A 22,994-nucleotide genomic window follows, 5' to 3' on the forward strand; every position below is an offset into this window, starting at 1 on the left:
ATAAGCTTTCGTGAGCTACAGCTCACTTCATCGGTTTTGCATCCGATGAAGTGAGCTGTAGCTCACGAAAGCTTATGCTCTAATAAATTTGTTAGTCTCTAAGGTGCCACAAGTACTCCTTTTCTTTTTTGCGAATACAGACTAACACGGCTGCTACTCTGAAACAGGTGGAAAAGTGGCAAATGGAAATTCATGAATAGGGCCCTACCAAATTCACAGTCCATTTTGGTCAATTTCACAGTCCTAGGATTTTAAAAATCGTAAATTTCATATTTAAATCCGAAATTTCACGGTGTTGTAATTGTAGGGGTCTTGACCCCAAAGGGAATGGGGGGCAGGGTCGCAAAGTTATTGTATGGGGGCGTTGCAGTACTGCTACCCTTACTTCTGCGCTGCTGCTGGCGGTGGCGCTGCGTTCAGAGCTGGGAGGCTGGAGAGCGGTGGCTGCTGGCTGGGATCCCGGCTCTGAAGGCAGAGCCGCCACCAACAGCAGTGCAGAAGTAAGGATGGCACGGTAGGGTATTGCCCCCCTTCTTTCAGTGCTGCTGCTGCCTTCAGAGCCGGGTGCCCAGCCAACAGCCGCCGCTCTTCGGCCGCCCAGCTCTGAAGGCAGGGCAGAAGTAAGGGTAGCAATACCACAGCCCCCTTAAAATAACCTTGCGACCCCCCTGCAACTCCCTTTGGGGTCAGGACCCCCAATTTAAGAAAAGCTGGTCTCCCCAGTGCAATCTGTATATTATAGCGTCAAAGCGCACAAAAGACCAGATTTCACGGTCTGTGATACGTTTTACAAGGCTGTGGCTTAATGGCTGTGAATTTGGTAGGGCCCTAGTCACAAAGAAGGACTGGTGCTAAAATCAGGGGAGAGGTAACAAATGTTCCATTTATACAGAGGAAACCTGAATTTGTAAGCTCTTCGGGGCAGGGCCTGACTTTTTGTCTTGGGTTTGTACAGCATCTGGTCCAGGACAAAGGCTGCTGGGCAACACCTCAATATAAATAAGTAATAATAATAATGCATTTAAGCATGTGGCTAACTTTAGGCACATGCTTAAGTCCCATTGGGTCATTTACACTAATGAAATAAAATAAATTACCCCTGCACCCACTTTATGACCCCTCTACACTGCCAGAGGGGTGTAAAGAAGCAGTCTAGAGGTGAATCAGGTCCATTGACTTCAGTGGGTCTGAAGCACAATCTTATTGTTAAATGCCTGTGGTATGGTGACAATGTGCATGGATCCCAAGGCGCTAGGTGCTGTACAAATGCAGAGCAAATATAAAGGCTCCGACCCCCAAGAGCTTGAATGGTTTCCCAAACTGGAGCGTAGGTCATAGGCCATGCCGGGCCGCCATGCCTCACTACAGCAATGTCTGCACTCTGCATCCCGCACCAGCCTTGATTAATTCAGCGTCAAGCGACAAGCTTCAAACCACAGGAATAAGCACGGGACTTAAGTCTGCACGTGAAGATGGTTTTCATTAGCTCCCACTCCCCCACCCCCGCCATCTCCGCTCAGCCAAAGCTTTGGGTTATGAGAAAGCCAATTAGACATTTACAGACTATCAGGGCCGGATTCTGGACTCCACCCATGTAAAAACATTCAGTTAGTCTGGAATTACACTGGTGTAACTGAGCGCAGAAGCTGGCCTTTACTGTATATTCAAAAAGCACAAACCCTACGGATATTAACTGGCACACACTGAGAATTCTTCTAAATAGAGCAATTCATTTCTTCTGCTGTCTAGTATTTTGCAAATCTAGCACCTTCCACTCAAGCAGCTCCGTGTCAATTGGCTGAGCCTTGTGACTCACTTGTATTATCAGCCCAGTTCCACAGAGAGGCAAACTGAGTCAGCAGCAGCCCTGCAGAACCCAGGCGTCCTGGCTCCCTAGCCATTAGACTGCATGCTGTTCCTTGCATTTATTTAAAGTGATGTGTTTTCCATGCCTTGTGATGCTGGTTCCCAGAACAAAAGATAGGGAGAGAGAGAATAGAACACATATTGTTCCTGATCAGAACTGCTGTTGTGTCTCAAACAAAGCCACTCCCCAGCTACATTAAATTGGTGTGTGGTTTGCTTTCCAGCATGAGCTCACTCATATATTTGTCACTATGGTTTAATTGCAGGAAAACGTCCCTTTCAGGATAGTCCATAACTGAAGAGACAGCCAGGAAGCGACTATGTGTGAGACAGAGATCAACAAGTTTGTCAAATATACTTGTTGGAATGGACTGTGCTAGACACATCTAGGTAGGAGACACCTGCAGAGCTGGATGTTCTAGGTACATCCAGTGGAAGACACCTGTGGAGCTGGATGTTCTAGGTACATCCGGTGGAAGACACCTGTGGAGCTGGATGTTCTAGATACATCTAGGTAGGAGACACTTGTGGAGCTGGATGTTCTAGGTATATCCAGTAGAAGACACCTGTTGAGCTTCTGAAAATGTCAGGTGTGTCCAGGTTGAACATGCCTATGGGGATATTGAACACTGCAGATACCAAGGAGAACACACCTGCTATTCTGCTGGGTGTCACAGGCACATCCTAATATGGCTTTGAAAATACGTTACCGTGCGCTGCCGAAGAAGAACCAGGAGAGAAGGAGTTAAGCAAAAAAGACCCCAGTTTTTTCTGAAGTGTCTGGCAGACTCTTCATGGGACCAAGTTTCAACAGTTTTAAAATGAACTGCAGTTTGGTGTCTTGGAGCTGCCATTTTTCTGTTTAGTTTAGAGATGCACAACCTGTTTCTCGCAGTGAGATGATTTTTAAAAGGGCTACCAAAGCGCGGGATAGTAAAAGGGATCTGATGCCTACTGAGGGTGTTTCATACTCACACACAGAAGGTCTGGGAATCAGGACTCCTGGGTTCTGTCCCTGGATTTGGGAAGGATATGGCTTAGAGATTAGATGAGAAGGGAGAGAAGAGGAGGTCAGGAGATGTAGATTCTATCCCCAGCTCTTAGCAGGAGTGTGAGCTAGTGGATAGAACAATGGAGAGTCTCTTGGGTTCTATTCTCAGCTCTCAGTCAACGGAGCTATGCGGATTTACACCACTTGGGAATCTGGGCTGCTGGGTCCAACTCATCCCTGTTGTAATCTTAATGTGGACCATACAGGGTGGTTGTGCTGATGTTCTTTGCCTAATGCTTTAAGTTAACCGCAGCCTCGTGTTTACAGGGTTGTGTGTTTTATGGCCCTCAGACAAACACGTGTTAGGTAGGAGGAAACAGAGATTTCCTGACCCATGCAGCTGGATTTACAGTCGCTTCCTCCTGCCTACATTCACAGTTCCATTCCCATCCCGCTGTCCCCTGCCTAGTGGCGAGTTCTCCTCTCTAATACCACAAGAGATTCGTTTTTCAGAGTAGCAGCCGTGTTAGGCTGTATTAGCAAAAAGAAAAGGAGGACTTGTGGCACCTTAGAGACTAACAAATTTATTTGAGCAAAAGCTTTAGCTCACAAAAGCTTATGCTCAAATAAATTTGTTAGTCTCTAAGGTGCCACAAGTCCTCCTTTTCTTTTTAAGAGAATCTTTCTCAGCCAGGCTGTGAAACCAAAGCCCTGAGAACACTTTGCCAATCAGAATGAAAACAAAATGTTTTGACATTTCCAGCAAAACAATATTATTGGGGCGGGGTGGGGGAAGTCAGTTGAAATATCCCCTTTTGATTCAGTTGCAATGTTTGTCCCAATTTTGACAGCTTTTATTTTATAATATCAAATAAAATAAATTTTGCAATGCTCCATTCCAACAAGTTCGCTTCATTTCATTTTTTCCCCCCAAACCTCAATGGACATGTTTTGATTTTCAACAAAATGGTATTTGCCGATGGGAAATATCTTTTGTCCGAAATTTTTTGACCAGTTCTACATACACCCCTTTCCAGTGCGGCTAATTTCTTTCTACCTTCCTAAATTCCCCCAGAATTGGAAATGATTCTCTAGTCTAATACCGCAGCCCCCTGTTGTGTAACAGCCCTGAGTATCAACACCAGGACAGAAAGATGCGTTGCACCTGCTCACATCAGTCGTAAATGCAGCCTGTCGCCTATAAACTGTTGGCCTCATTCACGCTGAAAGGCCCTGCCTACAAATCTATGTTCATTATATTTGATCTTCCTTTATTGCATTCTTCTTTCAGAAGATCAGGCATCACACCCTCCATCCAAAAACAACTGCATGAGAAACAGCACACTCTTTCTTTCCTTTTCTTATAACACGGGGGAGAAAAGAAACCAAGTTCTTGCCAAATTCCACCCACTCTGAAAAACACAGTCGGAATTAATGGGAGAATGTAGAATTTTTGGAGCCAAATGGAATAGTAAGAAACAACGTATTATCTGGAGCTGCTGGCAGGGAAATCTGAAGAGTCATCAAAATGTGTCAGGCGATGGATCCATATGTTAATAATAACAACTCTGCTAGCCAGGCCCAGAAGGAAAGTAGCATGTAGGAGCCCCGGTCACGGACCAAGACCGTGGTGCGAGGGGCTGCACCAACACAGAATAAAGAGATGGGCCACACCCCAAAAGCGCTTGCAATCTGTCTCTTTTCTTATCTAGCCTGATCGACTTTAGCAATAATAAATACGAGACAGATTTTATTGCAGGAACTTCCCATTTCTTTTTTAGTTCTTGGGGGGGCAGGTGGGGACCTTGAAAAGGATAGAGATTCATATCAGAAGTGAAATCATGCATGCCACTATAATGACATCTTATTGTGTGTGTGTGTCTGTCTGTCTGTCTGTGTCTGTTTGTGTGTGTGTATGCGTGGCCCCTATTATCGTAGTGTCTGGGTGTCTCAATCTTTAATGGATTTATTCTCACAACACCCCTGTGAAGCAGGCAGTGCCATTATCCCCATTGTACAGGTGGGGAAACTGAGGCACATAGCCTCCAAGTGGCTCTTATCCCCACTTTATGGGTTTATGGAGGTAATAAACCCTCCTTTGTCTAGCTGGCCTATCCAGACGGTGAGCAATTTGGGACAGGGGCTGTCTCTTGCTCTGTGTATGTCTAGCTCCCGGCGCCCGATCTCAGTCGGTGCCCTCTAGCTGCTGCCATAGACTACTCCTAATCAAGAGAAGGAGCTTTGTTTTCTGAGGGGGGTCTGAGGTGCCCGGCCCAGAGCCTTAGAAATGAGTGATGCCAGCCAGCTGGCGGTCAGCGTGTAATGCCCCGTGCTACAGGCTTTCCCTGGCACTCTCAGCATCTCGCGGGGCTCCATCTCTCCAGAAACAAGCCGGCCAGGGGCCAGCAGAGCTGCTGTTTATCGCGCAGACAGGGAGGGAGTTCGGAAGCTAGAAGCGAGCTTCCTCTGGGTGAGGGACAGGAAAAGGGCCAGAGCAAGCAGGGAAACACACTCCTCCTTGCGGCCAGGGGGCAGGGGCTCCCCCCCCCCCCAACACTTTGCAGATGCACTAGGTACACCATAATACACACAACAGCCCACATCCCCGTAGCGGATGCACAAGACAACCCAGGCAGTCCCCTGGCCAATAAGCAGATGCGTGCCCCCCTTACAGACACACCGCCCCACACGGGATGGACCTCACCGTGCAAACAGAGTCACACCAGAACAAGCCTCAGACCCAACACACTCACCCGTCAGACACACACCCAACAAACACCCTACGGACAAAGAGGCCAGCCAGGCTCCCTGCCAACAGGCACATGCTCCCAACCACTGGTGAAGCGAGGGGCATGTTTTCTGCACTGGGGACCGATCTGGAGGGCTCTTGGCCAAAGAAAGACAGGAAGAGTCGGCCTTGGTTGAGCAGAGAGGGGGGCGCATGGCCGGGGAAGAGCCAGGAGGAAGCAGATGCACACACCAGACACATCACAACACATCCCATTACACAATCCCCTTACACATGTCACACACCCACCAGAGACATCACACAACCACCACACACATGACATCACACAACACCCTTATACACGTCACATACCCACCAGAAACATCACACAGCACGCTGACATCATACACTCATCAGAGACATCACACAACCACAACACGCATCACGCAAAACCAATATTACACAACACCCTTACACATGTCACACACCCATCAGAGACACCACACACACATCCCAAAACATCAGTCACACCAAAACCAAACACAAGCACATCACACATACACCAAACATATCCCATAACCCTCCTGACACGGACACACACCACCAAGTACATCACTCTGACATGCACACACCAAACACACCATCTCAGGGGGCTAAGGGGAGCAGGCAGGTACTGGTCCTGACCTCCACTAAATCAGCATTCCCAAAATGATGGACTCTGCAACCCCGCCTCGAAGCACATGGAAACCAGATCTCTCCTAGCAGCGGGCCAGCACTTGTGGAACTCACTGCCTAAGGAAAAAGAACCACCATGGGCCTCACTCAGCACCTTCAGGTGAGACGTAAAAATCACATGGTCACTTACGCTTCCCCATGGCAAAGGCAGCTAAACTCCAACAGGGACAGGGATCAATGGGCCTTATCGGTATATTGGAGAGGACACGCGAGGTGCCCAGAAACAATGATGAGCGTAGGATAAATGCAAGATAGATCGATTAGACGACAAAGCAATCACTCCATATCTGACCTCTCAGGGTACTGCTACACTGCAAAAAAAGATAAAACAAAACCGTGCAGCCATGAGTCTCAGAACCTGGGTCAAATGACTCAGGTCCGCACCATGGGGCTAAAACTAGCAGTGTAGACGTCCTGCTTGGGCTCTGACCGCTGGCGAGGGGGGAGGGTCTCGGCGCCCAGCCTCAGCGGGAATGTCTACACTGCTATTTGCATGACCAGGCTCTGACACTCTTTGCTGCAGGGGCGTTTTTGCAGTGTAGATGTACCCTCAGTCCTGGTCCTCAAAGGAAACCTGCACAAAAGGTGCCCGGGAGCTTAAATTCATAACTACTGGAGACTAAAACCCAGGGTGGTTTCCTAGGTCATCACATCAATTTGCAACATACCCTATTACTGGCTAATCCTTAATTGGCCAACTGCATTTTAAGTGGCCTCTTACCACATGTGTGAAACCTTTATGCTTAACAATCTGCCCCACCTTGTATTTAGCTGACACCCTCCGGATACTTGCTCCAGGACTGAAGAAGAGCTCTGTGAAACTCGAAAGCGTGTCCCTTCTTCCACCCACAGAAGTTGTCCAAGAAAAGATACGACCTCCCGCACCTGGTCTCTCTAATATTCTGGGACCGACATGACCACAACAACACTGGAAAAAAGCAAGAAAGACCGGCAGGCAGGCTGGCAACCAAGAGGAGCCGGGAAAGTCATTAAAGGCAAATGGGAACCACAAGAGAGATTCCTGAACCAGGCCCGTCTGGCTTCACTCCCCATGCATGGTGACACTTTGAAACCACCAGGCACGACCCCCCTCCTGGGAAATCCACTCCCCGGGCCCCAGACGAGTAACTGGAGAGAGGCCTGTCTCGCCCCAGAGCCAGAGCACTGCATTCAAAATCCAATTGTGTGAAAAACAGAACATTAAAAAACTGGTGGAAATTGACACCCAGACCCAGCCGATTCTGCACCGAGGCTCCCGCACTGTTTGCAGCTGACAGGGATGCGCCCGGGGTTGCAGGCAGCTATTGCCAGGTCTAGAATAGCAGAGGCTGGGGGTCAGGGCTGAGAACTATTGGTACAGCTGGGTGTGTGGGGAGCCCAGCACTGGAATGGCAGGGGGGCCACGGCATGGGACTGAAGGACACCGGCAGCGCTGCATGGGAAGAGGAACTCAGGGGTTGATTAACAGGGGGGGTCTGTGGGGTGGCACTGGAGGGCAATAGCAGAGTACTCAGGGTATGAGTAGCCGTGGGGCTGTAGATTGGAACTGGGCAGGGGGTGCTCAGGACATGAATAAGGGGTGCTGCCATTCAAGAAGGAGTTCCATTCCCAGAGCCGTGGGGGGAGTTGGGGAACCTGCCTAGTGCCTGTTTCCCTATAGCGTGGGCGCCGCAATATGCATCTGTCAAATCCAGCACTAAATTCACTTACCAAAAAAAAAAGCGTCTATTGATTGTCTAGTGTGTTCCCAGAGCACTAGACGAATGTTATCTCCACTGTGTTTACTGGCGTGATGAATAGGTTTCTATTCCCCATTATAAAGAGCATCACTAGAACATATTTCATTAGTATTGACGGGACCTAAGAAGGAAAGTCTCTGAATCCTTTGTCATTCCTGTTTGGGGCAGAGCAGCAGCTAAGAAAGCCAACTGCAATGGTGCCCCGTCATGACGCGCACTGCAGCCACACAGCGAGAGACAGTCCCTGCCCCAGCTGAGATCGGGGCCCCTTTGTGCCCGGGGCTGCACAGACATGTGGAGACGGACGGTCCCTGTTGAGACCAGGACCCCATCATGTATCAGACCCTGCACAGATGCACAATGAGACACAGTCCCTGCCCCAGTTGAGATCAGGGGCCCTTTGTGCCCGGCGCTGCACAGCCACAGAGCAAGACAGCCCTTACCCAAAGAGCTCACAGTGTAAACAGACAAGGGTGGGAGGAAGCAGGATCACTGTGCTATCTCCGTTGTCCAGACGGGGAACAGTACTGAAGCAATAGATTTGCCCCAGGTCAATAGAATGATAGAATTGTAGGACTGGAAGGGACCTCGAGAGGTCATCTAGTCCAGTCCCCAGCACTCATGGCAGGGCTAAGTATTATCTAGACCATCCCTGACAGGGGTTTGTCCAACCTGTTCTTAAAAATCTCCAATGACGGAGATTCCACAACCTCCCTAGGCAATTTATTCCCGTGCTTCACCCCCCTGACAGTTAGGGAGTTTTTCCTAATGTCCAACCTAAACCTCCCTTGCTGCAACTTAAACCCATTGCTTCTGGTCCAATCCTCAGAGGTTGAGAAGAACAATTTTCCTCCCTCCTCCTTGTAACAACCTTTTATGTACTTGAAAACTGTTCTCATGTCCCCCTCAGTCTTCTCTTCTCCAGACTAAACAAACCCAGTTTTTTCCAATCTTCCCTCACAGGTCAGGTTTTCTAGACCTTTGATCATTTCTGTTACTTTTCTCTGGACTTTCTCCAATTTGTCCACATCTTTCCTGAAATGTGACACCCAGAACTGGACACAATACTCCAGTTGAGGCCTAATCAGCATGGAGTAGAGCAGAAGAATTACGTCTTGTGTCTTGCTTACAACATTCCTGCTAATACAGCCCAGAATGATGTTTGCTTCTTTTCCAACAGTGTTACACTGTTGACTCATATTTAGCTTGTGATCCACTATGACCCCCAGATCCCTTTCCGCAGTACTCCTTCTGAGGCCGTCATTTTCCATTTTGTATGTGTGCAACCGATTGTATGTGTGCAAAATAAGTGGAGTATTTTGCATTTGTCTTTATTGAATTTCATCCTATTTACTTCAGACCATTTCTCCAGATCATTTTGAATTTTAATCCTATCCTCCAAAGCACTTGCAACCCCTCCAAGCTTGGTATCATCCGCAAAGTTTGTAAGCGAGGTCTCTATGCTGTTATCTAAATCGTTGATGAAGATATTGAACAGAACCGGACCCAGAACTGATCCCTGCGGGACCCCACTCATTATGCCCTTCCAGCCTGACTGTGAACCACTGATAACTACTCTCTGGGAACGATTTTCAAACCAGGTATGCATCCACCTTATAGTAGCTCCATGTAGGTTGTATTTCCCTACTTTGTTTATAAGGTCATGAGAGAGACAGTATCGAAAGCCTTTCTAAAGTCAAGATTTTCCACAGATAGGGACAGGGGGATAGAAGCTATCTCCCTAATCAGGTTCTTGCCTGCCCAAACTCCCAAGGCATCTGGTCATGGAAGAGACACTATGGGCCAGTAATAACAATGTGTGATGAAGGAAAAGCCCTGGCCGAGGGGATGGACCGTGTGGGTCACAGGCACCGGAATAAGCATTAGCTGCACTTCGTCTCCCTAGAGGGGTGAACAATGCTCCGCAATCCTCCGGGGTGAGTCCAGGGTGATGTCAGCACCTCTCCGCACACACGGGGAAGGCTGCGGTGAGTCACCCAGCCCCTCCCCTCGCTCATTTCCCCCATCACGGGGCGTCGGCACCCGTCGCTTGACCTTGCTTCCTCCATTGCAGGCAGAGCGTGCAGCCGAGCCCGGAGGCGAGACCAACCCCCAAGGTCTCTAGGAGGGGCTCAGCCGCTCCACAGGGAACCTGCCCCAGGGGAGGTGGGTGCTACCACAAGGTGGCCACTATAGGGGCCAGCACATGTGGGGAAGCGAGGTGGCCGAGGTTGCACGCATCAGCCGCAGGGCAAGGAGCAGATTGCAGGAGTGTGGATGGCCACATCCCTCTCTGGCCCTATACCGCATTCCCCCCTCCCCACCCAGGGCCTCACTCCAAGTCCACAGCTCACTTTGCACCACAGAGCCGGGTGTAGAACCCAGGCGTCCTGCTCAGAGTCCACTGCCCTAGCACCACATTCCTTCAGTCCGGATTCCCGGGCCCCTTCTGCTCTAGCCATTGGGCCCCACTCCCCTTCCAGAGCTGGGCATGGAACCCAGGTGTCCTGCCTCCCAGCCCCTTCCTGCTCTAGCCACTGGACGTGACTCCCCTTCCAGAGCTGGGCACGGAACCCAGGTGTCCTGCCTCCCAGCCCCTCCCTGCTCTAGCCACTGGACCCGACTCCCCTCCCAGAGCTGGGAGAAGGAGGCAGCTCCAGCCCTGGAGGCAATGTGGGGCCGGGCCGGGCCACAGAGGGGTTCAAAGCTTCTGCAGCTATTTTAAGCCACCCTCCAGTCAGCAGAACAGTCACACGCCTGCCCGGCGGGGTCTGCACCCCCCCCCCAGCTCCTGTGCTGCCACCCCTCCCGCTGACATCCGGGCAGGCCAAGTCACAGGGCAGAGCGGTGCCTAGTGGTTAGAGCAAGGGGTTGGGAGATGGACGCTCCAGGTGGCATCACGGCTCCGGCCCACTGGTGCGGCAGGGGGAGGTTAGCTCGCATCCCTGCTGCATCTCAGCTTCCCCAAAGGTGGGCTGAGCACAGGGGCCTGGGAGTCAGGACGCCTGGGTTCTATACATGGCTTTGGGAAGGGGAGGTGTCTAATGGTCTCAGCAGGGGGAGGGAGGGTATCAGGACTCCTGGGTTTTATTTCCAGTTCTGGGTGGGGAATGATGATTAAAGCCTCAACATGAGCCCCCTGGTGGGGAAGGGGGTCAGTTCTGCTCTGATGGGGAAACTGAGGCACAGAGACAGGGAAGTGACTGGCTCAAGGTCAAAGAGCAGAGCTGGGAATAGAACCCAGGAGTCCTGACTCGCAAGTCCCCTGCTCTAACCACTAGACCACACTCCCTTCCCAAAGTCATGTAGAACCCAGAGTGCGCATCTCGGTCATCCACTCTAACCACCAGCCTATCTCCGAGCATAGAGCAGGAAACTGGGAGCCACTGCTCCTGGATTCTGCTCCCAGCTATTGGAAGAAGTGTGGTCTAATGGTGAGAGCAGGCGACTGGACAGCAGGGCTCCTAGATTCCATTCCTGGTTCTGGGAAGGAGTTTAATTGAGCGATGAGAGCAGAGGGCTGAGAGCCAGGACTCCCGAGTTCTGTTCTGCCACTGACCCTCTGGGCAAAATCACCTCCCTGCACTGTGCCTCAGTTTCCCCATTCTAAAATGGGGGTAATGGTGACACCTGCACCTCCCAAGTAGGTTTGGAGGATTAGCTCATAAATAAAATGCTTTGAGATCCCAGGAGGGGAGGCGCTATGCCAGGACCCCCAGCCCGACCTATTCCCAGCGCACGGGGTGGACGTTGAGTGTCTGGAGCCCGCTGGGGTGACATATCCGCTGAGTGTCCGGGACACAACACGTTCTCTTCTGCGGGCTCCAGAGGGAGGCGGGATGACAGCCATGGTGACCTTTCCCTCCGCATACAGCGTGGGCCATGGATGTCACCCCTTACCACATCAAGGGCACCTTCGCTCGGGTATCGCACTGCCTTGGTCAGGGTGAAATGCCACAAGGACCAGGCTGTCCCCTCGCCCGCAAAGTTAAATGTCACCGTTTGCGAAGGAGGGGGATGTGGTTAGTGAAGGGACCTGGGAGTCCAGACTCTGGGGTTTTAGCCCAGTCCTGGAAGGGGAATGGCATCTAGTGGTTAGAGCAGGGAGGGCTGGGAGCCAGGATTCCTGGGTTCTGTTCCCATTTCTCATGCTGACTCTCTGTATGACCTTGTGTAAGTCCCTTCTGGTTTGGTGGGAAGGGGGTTGTCCCGAGACCCAGTGTCTCTCTCCAGCCCTTCGTGATGTCCCTTTAAGGGCGATCTGTCCCGGGAAGGAGAGGAGCCACTATCTCTGTCCCTCCAGTTTCCGCTGCAGTGTCACCGGCACTGACGTGCTTCCTCCCGGGGCTGAGTGGATGGCAAGCTGGCCCGGAGACTGCTGGCCCAGCCAGGCCCTGGGAGGCTACACCCGGCCCTACAGCCCCAGCCAGAGCCCTCTTGGGAGCTAGCCAAGTTGGGACCCAAGCTGTTCAGGGTGGGACAAGGCGAGCCTGTGTTGTGATGGGGTTAGATAGGATCATACCTGGCCTGCCCCATCCCTGCCCTGCCCTGATCCCAGCCCAGCCCCTGCTCCAGATCCACTTAGTCCTCACGTCCACCCAGCCCCCAGGCCCTACCCCAGATCCACTCAGCCCCCAGATCCGCTCTAGACCCTCAGATCCACCCCAGACCCTTTACCACATCCACCCAGGCCCCAGATCCATGCAGCACCTGCCCCACATCCACTCCAGCCCCCAGGCCCTTCCCCAGATCCCAGATCTGTCCCAGACAGACCCCAGCCAGCCTGCCCAGCCCCCATACCCTACTCCAGCCCCTAGTCTTTACCTCAGATCCCCCCCACACCTATCCAGCCCAGCTCCCATGCCGTACTCCAGATCAGCCCAGCCCACTGTCCCCACCCCATTCTATGCCTTATTCCCCCATCCCATCCTGTCCTGCCATGCCCCATTCAACTTCCACTCCGCCCCGACCCCCCATCCCACTCTGCTCCAACTCCCCCCTCTCGCTCCCGCCACCCCTCTCTCCCCAGATGGGCCGCTCGCAGGAACAGGTACCATGGCCGGGTTGGGGGCTTGCCCAGCTGTTTCCAGGTCTTGGGTCAGGAGAGGAGGAAATCTTCCTGCTGCTGGCTGGTGCAGGGTGGGATGGGGGCGTCCCTCTCTTTGAACCCCATGCTGGACTTGCCTGACCCCCCTTCCCCACACAGAGGCCAGCCACCTGCCCCAGTTCCAGGCCTCCTCACCGGGTCCATCTAAACGGAAACCAGGCTCTGCCAAGCCCTTGTCAGCCGGGTCTCAGCTCCAGCACCACGGGGCCAATCCTGCCCTCCCTGGTGTGGTGTCAATTCAGACTCCAGCAGAGTGACTCTGCATTTACACCGGGATCACCGACCGCAGAACATGGGCTGAACTCCTTTGCCCTCTACTGCCCCGCTCCTGTTACTTTGGATTCACATCACTGTAACGGAGAACGGAATCTGAACCGATGTCCATTGTTTCCCGTAGAATTACTCCAGGTTTGCACCAATTTAACTGAGAGCAGAATCTGGGCCCAACTCTTGACACCCCCCACAGATTTGCACCGGCATCATGGAGACCAGAATCAAGCTTCAGACCCCTTGGGAAGACAGAGCTACCTAGACGCTGGGCCCTGGATGCTCCGAGGAGCCCCCCACCAATAACTGATAACTGGGTTAGAACATTAGAGACCAAGCCCCTCTGTACAAAGCAGGCTGCTCCAGGATGCCCCTTGAAATCTCTCGTAAACAACCTCTGTAACTCGGACACCTGGCTTGGCTTTTGGTGCTCGGATTCCAGTGATCAGCGCCCTGACAGTCCCCGATCTGTAGCCATCCAACAAACCGCGGTGGGCAAACCGCACAGTACTCACCTTTCTTCTGTCCTGGGCAAGGTATCTCGCACCGGCAGCCTCCCAAGAAATCCTCTAGCAGGGAGCAGACGGGCCGTGGGAAGCAGCTGAAAGAATTGGGGGGGGGGCGGGGGAATAAAACAATTGGCAAGGGAGAATTTATTTCCCTCTCCAGGAAAAAAAGAAGCAACAAGCCCTCTTTTGGGTTTTGGTCTGGGTCTGGTCTCCTGCTCAGGGCAGGGTGGGCACTGAGTCTGTGGGTCAGAGGAGGCTGTGGCGGGGAGGGGCCATTCAGTGTGAGGGGGAGGGAGCAGGAAGGGGGCTGGGAACCAACTCAGGAAGTTTTGACAAGGAAACTAGTAAGGGCGCTGGGCTTGGAGGAAGAAAGAAGAAAAAAAAAAAAACACGCACACACACCACTTTTTCCTTGGCAAGAAACCAGCGTATGTGAAATAGAAGCTGCAAAACAAACGTTAAACCATAACCCATCACACAGAGCTCTGTGGCCAGGATCCAGCCCCCCGGGGTTGTGTCCTCACTAGGGAACAGGGTGGGTCGGCTTCCACGTGGTGAAGCCCGAATGAAGACGAGGCAGTTCGTAGTATTCACACGAGCTAAAGACTCGGGAGCAGCCTCGGGCTTCCTTCGACCTCACTCATGTTAAAGTTACGACCACTACTGCCTTATCTTCACTAGGCAGTGCGGTTGTAGCCATATGGGTCCCAGGATATTAAAGAGACAGGGTGGGTGAAGTCATACCTTCCCAGCCAGAACAACAGATACAATGATCAACACTGTGACGGTGCCTCCCATAATGCTTTATGGAAATATGCTTATGAATGTACATATGACATAACTATAATATGTTTTATGCTACATATGCCATGTAACATCTCTCTGTAGAGATTATGATCTACTGAATATATTAATCCTGTTTGTATGCATGTACCATTTTTGTATTCGTAGTTATGAATACTGGCTTGATTTTTAAGCAGCCTTAGTCGAGCATTTGGTCAGCTTCAGGAGAAAGGAATGTGAAAATTAGGTGCCCAATCAAGAAACACTTAAAGGACAATGAATCTTGGAAGGCTCCAATCCACATCAGGAGTCTACTTGAGGATGTTCAAGGTAGCATGTGACCCATGGCTGCTACCTGTAAAAATCCGAGTCATGCATGGACATGTGACTCCAAAAATCTATCTCGGAGCTGGACTTTGCATAGGAGAGAGGAGGGGGTCTCCACCCACAAGAGAAAGTCTATTTAAACCCCTGGGAGACTCCCTCCTTTTTGTCTTCAGCTGGCTAAAGAGAGAGCCTCTCCACCCCCAAAGATATCTGAAAGAAACTGGAACAAAGGACAGTAACTACAGGAAGTGTGAGCAATTGCTGGATCCAGACTAAAAGGAGACTAGTCTGTAAAAGGAAGCTTGCTGGAACTGGTGAGGTTTTTATCTGTGTTCAGTTTTATTACCGTACTAGACATAGACTTGTGGGTTTTATTTTATTTTGCTTGGTAATTCACTTTGTTCTGTCTGTTACTACTTGGAGCCACTTAAATCTTACTTTCTGTATTTAATAAAATCACTTTTTACTTATTAATTAACCCAGAGTATGTATTAATACTTTGGGGGAAGGGGAGAAAAACAGCTGTGCATATCTCTCTATCAGTGTTATAGAGGGCAAACAATTTATGAGTTTATCCCATATAAGCTTTATACAGGGTAAAACGGATTTATTTAGGGTTTGGACCCCATTGGGAGTTGGGCATCTGAGTGTTAAAGACAGGCACACTTCCCAAGCTGCTTTCAATTAAGCCTACAGCTGTTAGAGGACATGGTTCAGACTGGGTCTGGGTTTGCAGCAGGCTAGCGGGTCTGGCTCAAACCAGGCAGGGCACTGAAATCCTAAGCTGCCAGGGCAGGAAAGCAAGAGCAGAAGTTGTCTTGGCACATCAGGTGGCAGCCCCCAGGGGGTTTCTGTGATCCAACCCATAACAAACACCCCCCAAAACACCCTCTTCAAGATCCATGGATCCTACCCATGCCTCTCACAACATGTGGGGTACCTCAGGCAGCTCACAAAATGCCCCGATAACAACTATATGGGTGAAACCATGCAATCACTAGGCTCTCAAATGAACTCATGTGGGAAAGGGATAAAAGACAAACACACCCTGTCCCTACAGTGAACATTTTTCATGGAGTGATCACTCCACGTCTGACCTCTCAGTCCTCAGCCTCAAAGAAAACCTGCACAACACCTTCAAAAGCCAAGCCTGTGAGCATAAATTTGTCTCTCTCCCCAACAGAAGTTGGTCCACTAAAAGATATTGCGGGCCCCGCTTTGTCTCTCTTGGCTTCACTGGGCTTTTGCCTTGGGTTAAGAACACAGAAGTGAATGCAAGGCCTGCGGTAGTCCAGGGGCTAAGACCTATGCCCACCCACCTTGGCTACTCTCTAAGCCCATCATCCAGACACACCGGCCTGGAAGGGGAATGGGGTTTCAGGTGCTTTATGGTAATGAAGGGCCAGATTTTTTTTTTTTTAAGACGTAGCCCTTGAGGCTGCTGGCCCCATTACCCAAGCACAGTCTTGGAAAACTCAGCACAAAGGTATTTAGCTGCCTAACGCCCAACTGAATCTCAGAAACTCCCTTTCTGAGTCTCTGCTTTCCAGGACCCAGTCCCCCGGTCTGTACCTCTAGGAGCAAAGACCGCAGGACGCTGCATTTAGCTGCATTAAAACACACTGCGTTGGAAGGGGCCTGTCTTACCGAGCGATACAGATGACGGCCCCGGCTCCATTGTTAATAACCACTCTGCCAACGCGTCATCTGCACGTGTCAGCAGCAGCGACTTTGGCTTACCTCCAGATCGCTGAGGAATGTGCAGAACAGCGTCAGGTCCAGTCTGGATCCTGGTGGAACTCCTCAGGGATTCCCCGCTGGCTCTTAAGCCCTCCGCTCCCTGCCTGGCTTCCCCGTCCGTTTCCGCGCTGGACCTGTTGCCCAAAGAAATGGCTTTTTTACACTGGGGCAGAAGCATTCAGATCCCCTTGTTCTCAAACCCAGCGGAACTGCTGCCGCTCCAGGTCAAAGACAGGCCAAAAAAACATATACGGCCCCATGCACCTTGTAAAATCTGCACGCCAGGATAAAGTGGGCCTGATTCTTCATTGCCCTGCACCTGATTTGAGTTTGTACTGAGGCACCTTTTCACCCCAGTGGCAGCATCAAAGGGGCACAAAACAGGTGACAGTGAGGCTCGGGCCCTCGTGCTGTGGGTGGTAAATGCTCCCAAGCCAGACGGGTGGAGCTGTGTGCTCCCCCTCCCCACTTTGCATGAAAGTAAAATGTCTGTGCAAGGTGGTGGGTGACCGGGGAGCAAGCCAGGGGCTTTTCTTCCAGCCTGCGAGGGTTGGGGGTTCACATCCTCAGAGGTTTCTGTCAATGGAAGACAAGCACCTAAATACCAATGAGGCTCTGGGCTGAGGATACTCTGGATTCTGAAAAAAGAAAAGGAGTACTTGTGGCACCTTAGAGACTAACAAATTTATTTGAGCATAAGCTTTTGTGAGCTACAGCTCACTTTATCGGATGCATTCGGTGGAAAATACAGTGGGGAGATTTATATACACACACAGAGAACATGAAGCAATGGGTTTTATCATACACACTGTAAGGAGAGTGATCACTTAAGATGAGCCATCACCAGCAGGAGGGGGGGGAACCTTTCATGGTGACAAGCAAGGTGGGCCATTTCCAGCAGTTAACAAGAATGTCTGAAAAAAGAAAAGGAGGACTTGTGGCACCTTAGAGACTAACAAATTTATTTGAGCATAAGCTTTCGTGAGCTACAGCTCACTTCATCGGATGCATTCCGATGTCTGAGGAACAGTGGGGGGTGGGGTGGGCGGGAATAAACATGGGGAAATAGTTTTACTTTGTGTAATGACTCATCCACTCCCAGTCTCTATTCAAGCCTAAGTTAATTGTATCCAGTTTGCAAATTAATTCCAATTCAGCAGTCTCTCGTTGGAGTCTGTTTTTGAAGCTTTTTTGTTGAAGAATAGTCATTCTCAGGTCTGTAATCGAGTGACCAGAGAGATTGAAGTGTTCTCCGACTGGTTTTTGAATGTTATAATTCTTGACGTCTGATTTGTGTCCATTTATTCTTTTACGTAGAGACTGTCCAGTTTGTCCAATGTACATGGCAGAGGGGCATTGCTGGCACATGATGGCACATATCACATTGGTAGATGCGCAGGTGAATGAGTAGTGTGGCTGATGTGTGGTTGATAGTGTGGCTGATGTGATTAGGCCCTATGATGGTGTCCCCTGAATAGATATGTGGATACAGTTGGCAACAGGCTTTGTTGCAAGGATAGGTTCCTGGGTTAGTGGTTCTGTTGTGTGGTGTGTGGTTGCTGGTGAGTATTTGCTTCAGGTTGGGGGGCTGTCTGTAAGCAAGGACTGGCCTGTCTCCCAAGATCTGTGAGAGCGATGGGTCGTCCTTCAGGATAGGTTGTAGATCCTTGATGATGCGTTGGAGAGGTTTTAATTGGGGGCTGAAGGTGATGGCTAGTGGCGTTCTGTTATTTTCTTTGTTGGGCCTGTCCTGTAGTAGGTGACTTCTGGGTTCTGAGTCTCCCCTTACACTGGTGTAAATCGGAAGCAGCTCTGCTGGAACGGTGTCAGCGAGAGCAGGGGGAGCGTGATGATCCGGGTTTGCTTGGAGCAATGCAGGGCGGCTTGCAAGGGGCAGCGTTCCCAGCAGATATGTCTCTCTGCTGAACAGCAACATCTGGTGGCCCAGACAGCAAACTGCAAAGCAGTGAGAGGGATGCAGGGGTAGTCAGGACTTCCATGCAAACAGAGGGATGGTCCGAGCATAGGCCTGGGAGTCAGGACTCGTGGGATCGAATGCTGACTCAATGCATGCTCCAAGGCAAGTTACTCCCCCACACACACGCTGTGTGCCTCAGTTTCCCCACCTGTCAAGCTGCGGTGATGATGCTGAGCTCATAGAGGGAGGACAGTCTATTCACATTGAAGGTGATTAGTATAGAAAGTCTCAACGAGACAAAAACTCTCGGAAGACTCTAAAGAAACCCATTTTGGGACAGATCCATTGGCTCCAAGCTCCCCAACTGGCTGGGAATTCGAAAGTCGATGGATACATTAAAGATTGAGAGGCATTCACATACTACAGCAACAGGAGCCATATAAGAACCTATGACAGGTAGACACCCAGTCAAAGCCATAGAGCTTGGCTAGGGCCTCTGGGTGTGACCATATTCATAATAAGAATGATCCAGCCATCGGACAGCAAGCTCTTTGGGGCAGGGACCATCTTTTTGTTCTGCGTTTGCCTAGTTTTACAACAAGCTACATAAAAAGCCTTAGTGAAGTCAGTACAAGCTAAAATTTCATACAATGACTTGTTTGGACGGCTCTATATACGATACACTGAAATGTAAGTACAATATTTATATCCCAATTGATTTATTTAATAATTATATGGTAAAAACCAGAAAGTAAGCAACTTTATACTATCGGTGTCCTGCAACACTTTTGTGGTTTTATGTCTGATTTTGTAAACAAGTCGTTTTTAAATGAGGTGAAACTTGGGGGCACACAAGACAAATCAGACTCCTGAAAGGGGGGCAGTCATCTGGAAAGTTTGAGAGCCACTGGCCTAGAGGGCTCAGTTCTCTGTGAAAGTATAAAGTGCCCCACCAGGGGGCAGTCAGGGTCGGCGATGCACAGAGCGGCGTGGCGGCTGGTGAGAAGAGCCACTTCTCTCAGAGCTTTATTGAAGCCGTTTGCCGAACGGAATAACAACAATTAGCTCTCGCCCAGCCCTTTTCAGCCCTGGATCTCCAAGCACTTTACAAAGGCGCTCAGGGTCATTATCCCCGTTTTACAGATGGGGAAACTGAGGCCCGGCCCGGCCAAGTGAGTTGCTCATGGTCACCCAGCTGGCTAGTGGCAGAGCTGGAAACAGAACCCAAGCCCCACTCTGCTGCTCTACCCACTAGGACACACTGCGAGATGAGTCCCATGCAACTACCCCATTCTGCAGGGGCAAGTGGCTGAGGAAAGCATCCAGCTGTGAGGCTGCTCCTGTGATCTCCTGCCTGATGTCCCACCTAGATCTTGTGCCTCGGGAAGATTGCACGTGTACAGACAGGAGAGGCCGCACAGCTGGGATTAGCCCAAGTACGGAACAGCAGCAGTCAACTTTCCTAGAGGCAACTACTAGGTAAATAGAGGGAGGGCCAGATGCTGATCCCAGCTGCACTAGTGCAATCCAGAGGGCCTGATTCTCACATACCCTAAGGCTCCTTTACACCGCTCTGGCTGCACAAAGGGGCCTTAAAAGTGGATGCAACTGCTCCACCCACCCACTCTAAGGCACCTTTCACGTGGTCAGAGCCACACCAGTATAAGTGACAATCAGGACCAACGTGTCTCCATTGCAATGAGTGGCGTCACCCTGGATTCACTCTAGTTGTGCAACCGAGCTCAGACCGGCCCAGAAATTCACATGGGCTGCTCCTCCCCTTCTGTGCCACATGCGTGGTGCAAAGCGAGCGTGAAACACGAGGCTGAGAGCAGAAAATTCCGATTGGAGGGGACACATTTTACAGCCAGGTAGAACTGGGGCGATTTCAAGACACAGGGCAGACAAAACCAAAGCCTAGCAATGACACGCCGCAGCACAGGCACCGACAATTCACTTCTCATGACCCTCCTACCCTGCCTCTGGAACACCACAACCGGGTGGGCAGAGTACGCCCCTGGCTCCACCATCTCCCTCTATAATAGGCAGGCCCCACTGGGGATCCCTAGAATTCCTTTGCTCCCACTGCACATCGGGTACCCTATAGGCTTTACTGGGACAAGAAGAGTCTTTGCCAGGCTGGGGCAGGTTTGTGATCCAGTGTGTGGCTGGATTGTGGGCCGGCCCAGGCGATGCTCCTGCCGGATTCCAACCCAGCCGCGCAGGGAATGTGTTCTTTGGAAGCAATGTTGCTACGGATGATGTAAATCTGGTGTTTGCTGACGGGTCTGCAAGAGAGGGCTTGTGAGCTGCATCCATCCGCCTGTCTCCCGCTCTGCAAACTGGTTTGTCTGGTGGAGAACAAGGGATGTGTGTAGAAGGGGGGTATGTTCATTGCAAACCAACCCCGCTCTGTTGAATTCAGTGCTGCTCTGGTGTCTCCCACCAGCTCAGGGTTTGGTCTCAGATCCGCGGCTGCTCCCTGGTTCACCGCAGCCTTGCAGCCGTTGCAGTCACTTCCCCCTGTGCAAAGCGGATGCCACACACTGTCCCTGGGATGAGCGGGAGGCGAGTTGCTGTGTCCAATGCGAACTGGGAGGACCGGGCTCTGCGTCTCTGCCAGCTTCCCCACCGATCCCCCATCGGGGTTTATTTCTCAAGAGCAGGAGCTGGATAGAATCTCTCCCAACGGGCAGAAACGGATTCCCAGCAGCGAGACGTCGGGGGGGTTGGATCCAGGTTGTGCTTTGGCCCATTTCTGACAGCGTTCTGGAGCGAAGGGTCAGAATCTCTTGGATTCTAGCCCCGCTGAGCCCAAATGCAACCCTCTCCTCCAAACTCTTGAGCTCTGAAGGACGTGCGGGAGCTGAATTCCGACCACCCATGGGTCCGCATTGATGGAGCGAAGCCGACAGATCTTGCTTTGATGGTGCCCCGCGGTGCAGGGGGCCTTGTGGTTGTGCCACCTTTCCGACAAGGCCTGGCACCCAAGGTGCAAAGAAAGGGGAATCATAGAATCATAGAATATCAGGGTTGGAAGGGACCCCAGAAGGTCATCTAGTCCAACCCCCTGCTCAAAGCAGGACCAAGTCCCAGTTAAATCATCCTAGCCAGGGCTTTGTCAAGCCTGACCTTAAAAACCTCTAAGGAAGGAGATTCTACCACCTCCCTAGGTAACGCATTCCAGTGTTTCACCACCCTCTTAGTGAAAAAGTTTTTCCTAATATCCAATCTAAACCTCCCCCATTGCAACTTGAGACCATTACTCCTCGTTCTGTCATCTGCTACCATTGAGAACAGTCTAGAGCCATCCTCTTTGAAACCCCCTTTCAGGTAGTTGAAAGCAGCTATCAAATCCCCCCTCATTCTTCTCTTCTGCAGACTAAACAATCCCAGCTCCCTCAGCCTCTCCTCATAAGTCATGTGCTCTAGACCCCTAATCATTTTTGTTGCCCTTCGCTGTACTCTTTCCAATTTATCCACATCCTTCTTGTAGTGTGGGGCCCAAAACTGGACACAGTACTCCAGATGAGGCCTCACCAGTGTCGAATAGAGGGGAACGATCACGTCCCTCGATCTGCTCGCTATGCCCCTACTTATACATCCCAAAATGCCATTGGCCTTCTTGGCAACAAGGGCACACTGCTGACTCATATCCAGCTTCTCGTCCACTGTCACCCCTAGGTCCTTTTCCGCAGAACTGCTGCCGAGCCATTCGGTCCCTAGTCTGTAGCGGTGCATTGGATTCTTCCATCCTAAGTGCAGGACCCTGCACTTATCCTTATTGAACCTCATTAGATTTCTTTTGGCCCAATCTTCCAATTTGTCTAGGTCCTTCTGTATCCTATCCCTCCCCTCCAGCGTATCTACCACTCCTCCCAGTTTAGTATCATCCGCAAATTTGCTGAGAGTGCAATCCACACCATCCTCCAGATCATTTATGAAGATATTGAACAAAACGGGCCCCAGGACCGACCCCTGGGGCACTCCACTTGACACCGGCTGCCAACTAGACATGGAGCCATTGATCACTACCCGTTGAGCCCGACAATCTAGCCAGCTTTCTACCCACCTTATAGTGCATTCATCCAGCCCATACTTCCTTAACTTGCTGACAAGAATGCTGTGGGAGACCGTGTCAAAAGCTTTGCTAAAGTCAAGAAACAATACATCCACTGCTTTCCCTTCATCCACAGAACCAGTAATCTCATCATAAAAGGCGATTAGATTAGTCAGGCATGACCTTCCCTTGGTGAATCCATGCTGACTGTTCCTGATCACTTT

General features: G+C 51.0%; 1 protein-coding gene across 3 annotated transcripts in view; it reads right to left on the reverse strand.

The window, feature by feature from the left end:
- Positions 1–14,584, reverse strand: part of PEAR1 (platelet endothelial aggregation receptor 1) — a 56,721-nt gene extending 42,137 nt beyond the window's left edge. For 2 of the 3 annotated variants that reach the window (XM_038383054.2, XM_038383052.2), the window contains exon 1: positions 13,949–14,584. The gene's annotated coding sequence lies outside the window, so the exon portion shown is untranslated. The remainder of the gene's footprint in view (positions 1–13,948) is intronic. The other variant, XM_043502011.1, reaches the window with a different exon arrangement.
- Between the last annotated feature and the right edge of the window lie 8,410 nt (positions 14,585–22,994).

The sequence above is a fragment of the Dermochelys coriacea genome, chromosome 24 (genome assembly GCF_009764565.3).
Source record: "Dermochelys coriacea isolate rDerCor1 chromosome 24, rDerCor1.pri.v4, whole genome shotgun sequence".
NCBI classification, from domain to species: Eukaryota; Metazoa; Chordata; order Testudines; family Dermochelyidae; genus Dermochelys; species Dermochelys coriacea.